The 9606-nt window shown below is 43.4% G+C and overlaps 1 pseudogene; it reads right to left on the reverse strand.

Moving 5' to 3' along the window:
• Positions 1-414: 414 nt before the first annotated feature.
• LOC128050474 (group XIIA secretory phospholipase A2-like) lies at positions 415-911 on the reverse strand (annotated as a pseudogene).
• Between the last annotated feature and the right edge of the window lie 8695 nt (positions 912-9606).

Consider the following 9606-nt stretch of genomic DNA (forward strand, 5'->3'; position numbering starts at 1 on the left):
TCAGAAAGATAACCTTTTTTTCCTTGACTTTGAAATTTTAATGTCAAAATAAGTTCTTAAAATAACACTTTCACAAAAATAAGGTAGCTTTATGCTGTAAAAACATTAGTTCTTTTGTCAAAGGTTATGTTCATCTGTTTACATGTATGTTCTGCTGTCACCACCTGTCAGTATCATCTTTAATTTTTACGTATTTATTTATTTATTTGACCACCCAGGTCTTAGTTCCAGCACATAGGGTTTGGGGTTTGTTTCTTTTTTCCCACATGTGAACTCTTGGTTGCAGCATGTGGGATCTAGTTCCCCTACCAGGGGTCAAAGCCAGGCCCCCAGCACAGGAAATCTTAGCCACTGAACCACCAGGGAAGTCCCTAGCATCTTCTTTAAAGATCTTTTTTTCTTTTGCATGGAGAGCTACATGGTGGCTCGTTGGCTATCCAGGTATGCTTTGCAGCCTAAAGGTATAATACTGACAGTGAAGAGGTCAACTGTGGTTTCATGAACGTGCTGAGTTGGTCCCAGTGTTGTTTGCACATCTCAATAGATCTTGAAGGAACAGTACTGGTAACTCCTCATCACAGTCCTTTTTAATTTTGCCACAAATCCTATAGCACATACCACATTGGCTGCAGCACTTTGTCAGGGAAGGAAAGCTAATATTGGACACAAAACAGTGAAGAGCCATACCCATTTGGCGGGGAGGATTTATCATCATAACATGGGAAAGGCTTAGATCCATCCCCTCATTTATACTTGCAAAGCTGGTGCTCACCTCCCAGGAAGTTCAAGATAGCATTCAGGCGTTTGTCTGTCTTGTGAATTCCCTTCTGGTTAGTCTGCAAGGTAGCCCTCCAGTCAGTAGCCTGGGCCTGCTCCTGGCACCTGAAAGCTGTGGTCAGGAGAGGGATGAGGAGGGTGGGAGGCAAAGGTCATCAGTGCAGTGCGGATCCCCACGGGTCTCCAGAGCCTGCAAGGTGGGTGCCCCTCCCCAGAGCCCCCAGGCCACCCTCCGTAGCAGCCCCAAACCGGGTTCGATGACCTTGTGCATGCGTGCCAAGCCACTTCAGTTGTTTCTGACTCTTTGCGACCCTACGGATCATAGCCAGCCAGTTTCCTTTGTACATGAGATTCTCCAGGCATGAATGCTGGAGTGGGTTGCCATGCCCTTCTCCAGGAGATCTTCTGAACCAGGGATCAAACCCAGATCTCTTATGTCTCCTGCAGTGGCATACGGGTTCTTTGATCCATATCCATGTGTCCTTCCTGGCTGGAGGCTGGTCCTCACAGCCTCCACTGGGCTTCCACCAGGGAGGCAATCTCACTGTACAGTATTTCTAAATCTTGTTTCAGAATAAAACCAGAAAGAGCTGGAAACTTTGAATTCTGTTTTCCTGTGTTGATGACATAACCAAATAAGGGAGAGATTGTGTTAGGTCAGGTTCCTGTAGTGGGGGGCTGAGTGGTTGGGATTTGTTGGGAATGCTACCAGGAGAGGGAAAGAAGGAAAACAGGATGATGGAATGGAACAAAGATGTAGTTTCAGCCGGAGTCAAAATCACCTTGTGGCTTCCCTGGTGGCTCGGTGATAAAGAATCCACCTGCAAGTGCAGGAGACACAGATTTGATCCCTCTTCTTGGAAGACACCACATGCTGTGGAGCAACTAAGCTGGAGCACCCACAACTACTGAGCCTGTGCTCTGCAACAAGAGAAGTCACTGCAGTGAGAAGCCGGCGCATCACAGTTAGAGAAAGCCCATGCACAGCAATGGAGACTGAGCACAGCTAAAAATACATAAATGAATAAATAGACCAATTTAAAAAAATAATAAAAATTTAAATGTAATGAAAGAGGAAATGGCATTCATATTCTGTGTAGCAACTTTTGAGGCAGTGGGCAAACATTACCAGACAAAGGTTTGATAAGAGTAGTGGACACCCCTGATGCTCTGCCCAGATCCCATCCATCACTTTACCTGTCAGGTTATGTCCCCACCCCACCCCAGGGGCAGCCCACGGTCAATGACTGACACAGGGGGATAAAAGACCTCACCTCAAGACAGGTCATCTCCATGATGACATACTGGAGTATGACAGTACATACTCCAGAGCTCCCCCACAGAATTAGCTGCGGTGACCCCTAGCCTCCCTAAAAAAAAAAAAAAAAAATGTACATCCCAACCCCTCCTCCCCCAAACAAACCATACACATCCCAAGATACCCTCAACAAATTATTTGCATGCTAACTATTACTCCCCTCAACATAGCATGTGCATTCTAATCCTTACTCAAAAACAAAAACAAAAAAAAGATCATTTGTATGCCAACACTTAACCGTCCAACAAATTATGTCGTCCTAACCCTTACTACCTCAACAAGTCATGTGATCACAACCCTAGCACCTCTGACAAATTATGTACATCCGAGCTCTTAACCTCCCTCCCCCAACAAAGCATAGGCATCTTAATTCCTGTATCAAGATCTGCTGAAAGGCAACTGGCCAAACATGGCCACCTTATGAAAAGATCTCTATCAATGAGCAGAGGCTACTTTGGGAGCTATTCTAAAGGCTTTGTGAGAGGAAATATTTTTCCTGGGTCTGAGAGTTGGAAGGTGAGTTGGAAGAGAGAGAAAGGGAATTTCAGATAGTGGGAATATCATGTGCAAAAAGACTCCATGAGAATGGGGGACTTTTGTCTGTTCAGTTTTATCCCTTGGGCCTGAGAATGGAGAGTGTCCTCTAGGGTGAGGCTGGAGGTTGAGCCTGGACTCTATGATGTGTAGATGCCCAGAGATCTGCATTGTTGGGAGTTACTGGCCCCTACCACCAGGAGACCTCTCAGGAGCTAGACTTCTCTGAAGCAGCTGATAACTACTTTCTGCAAATCTTTATGTTCATGCATTCATTTAAATAAATATTTATGGAACACCTACTGTGTGCTAGACCCAATGGGAAGTGCAAAGATTATAGCAATGCATAAGCTAGACAAAAACCCTTGCATATGATTACCTCAATAGATGCAGAGAAAGCCTTTGGCAAAATTCAACATCCATTTATGATAAAAACTCTCCAGAAAGCACGAATAGAAGGAACATACCTCAACATAATAAAATCTATATATGACAAACCCACAGCAAACATTATTCTCAATGGTGAAAAATTGAAAGCATTTCCCCTAAAGTCAGGAAGAAGACGGGGTGCCCACTTTCACTGCTACTATTCAACATAGTTCTGGAAGTTTTGGCCACAGCAATCAGAGCAGAAAAAGAAAGAAAAGGAATCCAAATTGGAAAAGAAGAAGTAAAACTCTCACTGTTTGCAGATGACATGATCCTTTACATAGAAAACCCTAAAGACTCCACCAGAAAATTACTAGAGCTAATCAATGAATATAGTAAAGTTGCAGGATATAAAATCAAGACACAGAAATCCCCTGCATTTCTATACACTAATAATGAGAAAGTAGAAAAAGAAATTAAGGAAAAAATTCCATTCACCATTGCAATGAAAAGAATAAAATACTTAGGAATATATCTGCCTAAAGAAACTAAAGACCTATATATGCTGCTGCCGTGTCGCTTCAGTCGTGTCTGACCCTGTGTGACCCCATAGATGGCAGCCCACCAGGCTCCCCCGTCCCTGGGATTCTCCAGGCAAGAACACTGGAATGGGTTGCCATTATATAGAAAACTATAAAACACTGGTGAAAGAAATCAAAGAGGACACTAATAGAGGGAGAAATATACCATGTTCATGGATTGGAAGAATCAATATAGTGAAAATGAGTATACTACCCAAAGCAATCTACAGATTCAATGCAATCCCTATCAAACTAACAACGGTATTTTTCACAGAGCTAGAGCAAATAATTTCACAATTTGTATGGAAATACAAAAAACCTCGAATAGCCAAAGCAATCTTGAGAAAGAAGAATGGAACTGGAGGAACCAACCTGCCTGACTTCAGGCTCTACTACAAAGCCACAGTCATCAAGACAGTATGGTACTGGCACAAAGACAGAAATATAGATCAATGGAACAAAATAGAAAGCCCAGAGATCAATCCACACACCTATGGACACCTTATCTTTAACAAAGGAGGCAAGAATATACAATGGATTAAAGACAATCTCTTTAACAAGTGGTGCTGGGGAAACTGGTCAACCACTTGTAAAAGAATGAAACTAGAACACTTTCTAACACCGTACAAAAAAATAAACTCAAAATGGATTAAAGATCTAAACGTAAGACCAGAAACTAGAAAACTCCTAGAGGAGAACATAGGCAAAACACTCTCTGACATAAATCACAGCAGGATCCTCTATGACCCACCTCCCAGAATACTGGAAATAAAAGCAAAAATAGACATATGAGATCTTAATTAAAATTAAAAGCTTCTGCACAACAAAGGAAACTATAAGCAAAGTGAAAAGACAGACTTCAGAATGGGAGAAAATAATAGCAAATGAAGCAACTGACAAACAACTAATCTCAAAAATATACAAGCAACTCCTGCAGCTCAATTCTAGAAAAATAAACGACCCAATCAAAAAATGGGCCAAAGAATTAAATAGACATTTCTCCAAAGAAGACATACGGATGGCTAACAAACACATGAAAAGATGCTCAACATCACTCATTATCAGAGAAATGTAAATCAAAACCACAATGAGGTACCATTTTATGCCAGTCAGAATGGCTGAGATCCAAAAGTCTATAAGCAATAAATGCTGGAGAGGGTGTGCAGAAAAGGGAACCCTGTTACACTGTTGGTGGGAATGCAAACTAGTACAGCACTATGGAGAACAGTGTGGAGATTCCTTAAAAAACTGGAAATAGAACTGCTTTATGACCCAGCAATCCCACTGCTGGGCATACACACCAAGGAAACCAGAATTGAAAGAGACACATGTACCCCCAATGTTCATCGCAGCACTGTTTATAGTAGCCAGGACATGGAAGCAACCTAGATGTCCATCAGCAGATGAATGGATAAGAAAGCTGTGGTACATATATACAATGGAGTATTACTCAGCCATTAAAAAGAATACATTTGAGTCAGTTCTAATGAGGTGGATGAAACGGGAGCCAATTATACAGAGTGAAGTAAGCCAGAAAGAAAAACACCAATACATTATACTAACACATACATAAGGAATTTAGAAAGATGGCAATGATAACCCTGTACACGAGACAGCATAAGAGACACAGATGTATAGAACAGTTTTTTGGACTCTATGGGAGAGGGAGAGGGTGGGATGATTTGGGAGAATGGCATTGAAACATGTATAATATCATACAAGAAATGAATCGCCAGTCTAGGTTTGATGCAGGATACAAGATGCTTGGGGTGGTGCACTGGGATGACCCAGAGATGGTATGGGGAGGGAAGTGGGAGGGGGTTTCAGGATTGGGAACATGTGTACACCCATGACGGATTCATGTTGATGTATGGCAAAACCAATACAGTATTTTAAAGTAAAATAAAGTAAAATTTAAAAAAAAAACCTTGCACTGTGGAATTGGCATTCCAGTAGTGGAGAGAGACAATAAACAAAATAAATCAAGTGAGAAACTTCCCTTGTGGTCCAGTAGCTAAGACTCTGCATTCCCAATGAAGGGAGCCCAGGTTTGATTCCTGGTCAGGGAACTATATCCCACAGGCAGCAATTAAGAGTTTGCATGCTGCAACTAAAGATCCCACATGCCAGAACTTAAGACCTGGCACAGCCAAATAAATATTTACTTATTCATTCATAAATAAAGTAAATAAGCAGATTGCTCTGTATATTAGGCTTTCCTGATAGCTCAGTCAGTAATGAATCCACCTGCAATGCAGGTGACCCCAGTTCAATTCCTGGGTCAGGAAGATCTGCTGGAGAAGGGGTAGGCTACTCATTTTAGTATTGTTGGGCTTCTCTTGTGGCTCAGCTGGTAAAGAATCCACCTGTAAAGTGGGAGACTTGGGTTCCTTTGCATATATGCAAAAATGATATATTATAAAACCTTATTTCCAAATAAATCTATAATAGCTTGTTCAATAAGAATAAAATGAAAACTATAAAGAATGAAAAAAACATCATGTCATAGTTTAAATATTACGTTTGGTGGTATGTAAAGTAATGGTGGCTTCCCTGGTGGTTCAGATGGTAAAGAATACACCTGCAATGCTAGAAACCTGGGTTCGATCCCTGGGTCAGGAAGATCCCCTGGAGAAGGGAATGGCAACCCACTCCAGTATTCTTGCCTGGAGAATTCCATGAACAGAGGAGGCTGGTGGGCTACAGTCCATGGGGTCACAAAGAGTCTGACATGACTTAGTGACCGAACAACAAAATAATGGTGCCCCTTAAAGTTGATAATGCTTTGGGTTTGCTTACATATAGAATGCATAGAGAGGGGAAATGTTAACTCTACCTTAGAGTAGAGAAGAAGGCAGAGTAGAGCTCCAGGGGATCTACTTTGGGAGTCAAGGAAGGATGTATTAAAAAAAAAAAAAAGCACACATGGAAGTTGTGGCCAAGGGCAGAGCAGTGGAGGGAAAAGGGAAATTCCAGGTGCAGGTGACCACACGGAGGCTGGACCATGAACGTGTGTGCAGGGGTGCCTAAGCAAAGTTGCTCAGGAAAGGTGGACAGCCTGAGGGAGAAGAGTGGGAAATGAGGCTGGAGAGGTGAACTGGGGCCAGATTGAGTGGGACTTATATACCTATGATGCACATTTAGCCTGCAAAGTATCTGTGGGGCTGTAAGGCACAGTTGTGATGGGCTCAGATTCATGTTTCTGAAAGCTCTCTCAGCTGCAGGACAAAGAATGGGATGAAAGAACAACCATTCTGAAGACTGTTAAAAGTTATTCCAGAACAGAGATGTCTGGGGGACAGAAAAGTGGAATAATTTTCCCCAAGTCACATAGCTAGTAACTGGCCAAGCCAAGATTTGAAACTAGACAGTTTGGCTCTAGAACTACCACTCTGCAACAACATTGGCCTGACAATTAGGTGGCACTGCCTGTCCTTCTTGATCAACTCTTGCCTCCGACTTTCACTCCACCTCCAAGAGGGCCACTTGGAGAAAGAACAAGAAGGCCCACCTCGTGGCTGCTGGGCCAGTGAAACGTTGAGAACCCAACAGTCTTACTGTGCAAGATTCACGGCCTTGTCGACCCCAAGTGAAAAAGTGAAAGTGTTAGTCACTCAGTCATGTCTGACTCTTTATCACTCCAGGGACTCCCACCAGCCAGGCTCCTCCATCCATGGGATTCTTCAGGCAAGAATACTGGAGTCAATAGCCCTTCCCTTCTCCAGGGGATCTTCCTGACCCAGGGATCGGACCTAGGTCTCCTGCATTGCAGGCAGATTCTTTATTATCCGAGCCACCAGGGAAATCAACCCCAAGAGCTGGCTAATTCCACCAAGCTCCAACCACCCAAGGAAGTCCCCCTTCATCTTCTCTCATTCACACTCTAGGCTCCAACTCTGTCTAGAGTTGATGTTGACTGTACTTGGTGTCTTCACTTCTTCACCTCCCATTTTTTCCTCAATCTACTCCATTCTGGCCTCCATCATCACCTCCACCACCACGATCTCTGCCACCAACCTCCACTGTTATCAGTACCATCACCATCACAACCACCACCTTTATTGAAATGAAGCAGGACCCCATGGTCCTTGCCCCCCTACCAATATGTCCTCTCCCTGCCTTTTGTCTATGATAAACTTTACTCAAAGAATAAGTTTAATTAGAGAAGTGAGAAATGTGGAAACCATGGAAAACAGTCAAAGGAGACTAAATAATAATAATATAGTCATTAAGCAGAGTCAATGACCTTTCGTTCTTTCTCAAGGGCTGTAGATAATATTCTGAGCAATATCCTGTGAGCTGTCTTATAGATACTGAAACACCAGGTGGAGAAGTTAACTACATGATGACTAGACTGTACCCAGGACTTGAGCTGCCCCAATTCTGAGAACTGACTGCAAAGAAATGGGAACAAGTGTACCCTGGAACTGAAGATAACTGTATCTAAAACAACCAAGATGATGCTGGTCAGAAAAACTGATGACCAATTTAAAGATAACTGTTAGAGATGACTATGCTGTTTCTGCATGGAGCCCCGGCCACCACCCCCCACCACCCCTGGACGCTATAATGTTCTCACTCCCTGCTTCTCAGCACGGGTGGGACAGGCCTTTGGAGAGATGTCGGCCATCCTCCCCCCAGCCCCAGTGGCCAGCATCTGAAATAAAGCAAACTTCCCTTTCCACCAACCTGGCCTGTTTATTGGCTTTTGAGCTGTGAGCAGCTGGGCCCACATACTCCTTTCAGTAACATTATCACCACCAGCACCACCAATACAATTGTCCCCACTGCCACCATCGTGTCCGCCACCACCTGTACTATCTTTCTCCACCAGTATCCTCATCACCACTATCATCCTCACCACTGGGGCTGCTCTTCCAAGAATAGAACAGCCTCCTTACTGCTCTGCCCTGTGAATGCTTTCAGTCAATTCACTTTGGTCTCTTTCCTTGGTCCTCCATGAAACTGTACTCTACTCGTCTCTCCCCATCTATCTGGCCATTCTTGCCCTGTTTTCTCTATTAGCAGCTCCTTCACGCCCTGATTTTTGGGGGAAGGGGAGCTGTGGTTGAGCTGGATCTTCATTGCTTCTTGTAGACTTTCTCTAGTTGCAGACAGCGGTGGCTATTCTTCATTTCAGCACCCAGGATTCTCACTGCGGTGGCTTTTCTTGCTATGGAGCACAGCCTCCAGAGCACAAGGGCTTCAGTACTTAAAACACATTGCCTTAGTTGCTCCACAGCATGTGGGATCCTCCCCAGCCAGAGACTGAACCTGGGTCCCCTGCTTTGGCAGGCAGATTCTTAACCACTGGACCACCTGGGAAGTCCCTTCACTCCTTGATTTTTAAATGCTTACTCAGGACTCTATTCCCAGTCTACAGTCACTGTCTCAATGATTTACTCTATTATCATGGCTATGATTGGGCTTCCCTGGTGGCTCAGTAGATAAAGAATCTGCCTGCAATGTGGGAGACCTCGGTTCAATCCCTGGATTGGGAAGATCCCCTGGAGGAGAGCCTGGCAAACCACTCCAGTATTCTTGCCTGGAGAATCCATGGACGGAGGAGCCTGGAGGGCTACAGTTCATGAGGTGGCAAAGAGTCCGACACAATTGAGCGACTAATACTTTCACCTTCATGGTTATAATTACCGTCTATTTCTGTAGTAGGTTGTGGCTGGATTAGACTTCCTGGAACATTCCACTCTCAAAAGAACTGATGTCTTTGGATAATATGTGGAGGGTTCTGACTTATAATTTAAACTTTGAGTTGTATCCTGAGGTAACCACAAATTGAATTCAACCTAACTCAGGTCACCAAGTGGTGAAAGGGGTAGGAGGGAATAATCTTGTTTCTTTTAGTAATTTTTTATTTGGGTAGTGCTTTTTCTGTCTTCCATATTAAAGTGTTTTTTTGTTTTTTTTGTTTTTTGTTTTTTTGGCTATCACTTGGAATAGTTCTTTGACAGAGCATATCGCTTAGCTAAATAACCTGAAGTATGCATTGGAATTATGAAATGTCTCGTG

The sequence above is a fragment of the Budorcas taxicolor genome, chromosome 7 (assembly GCF_023091745.1).
Source record: "Budorcas taxicolor isolate Tak-1 chromosome 7, Takin1.1, whole genome shotgun sequence".
Classification (NCBI taxonomy): Eukaryota; Metazoa; Chordata; class Mammalia; order Artiodactyla; family Bovidae; genus Budorcas; species Budorcas taxicolor.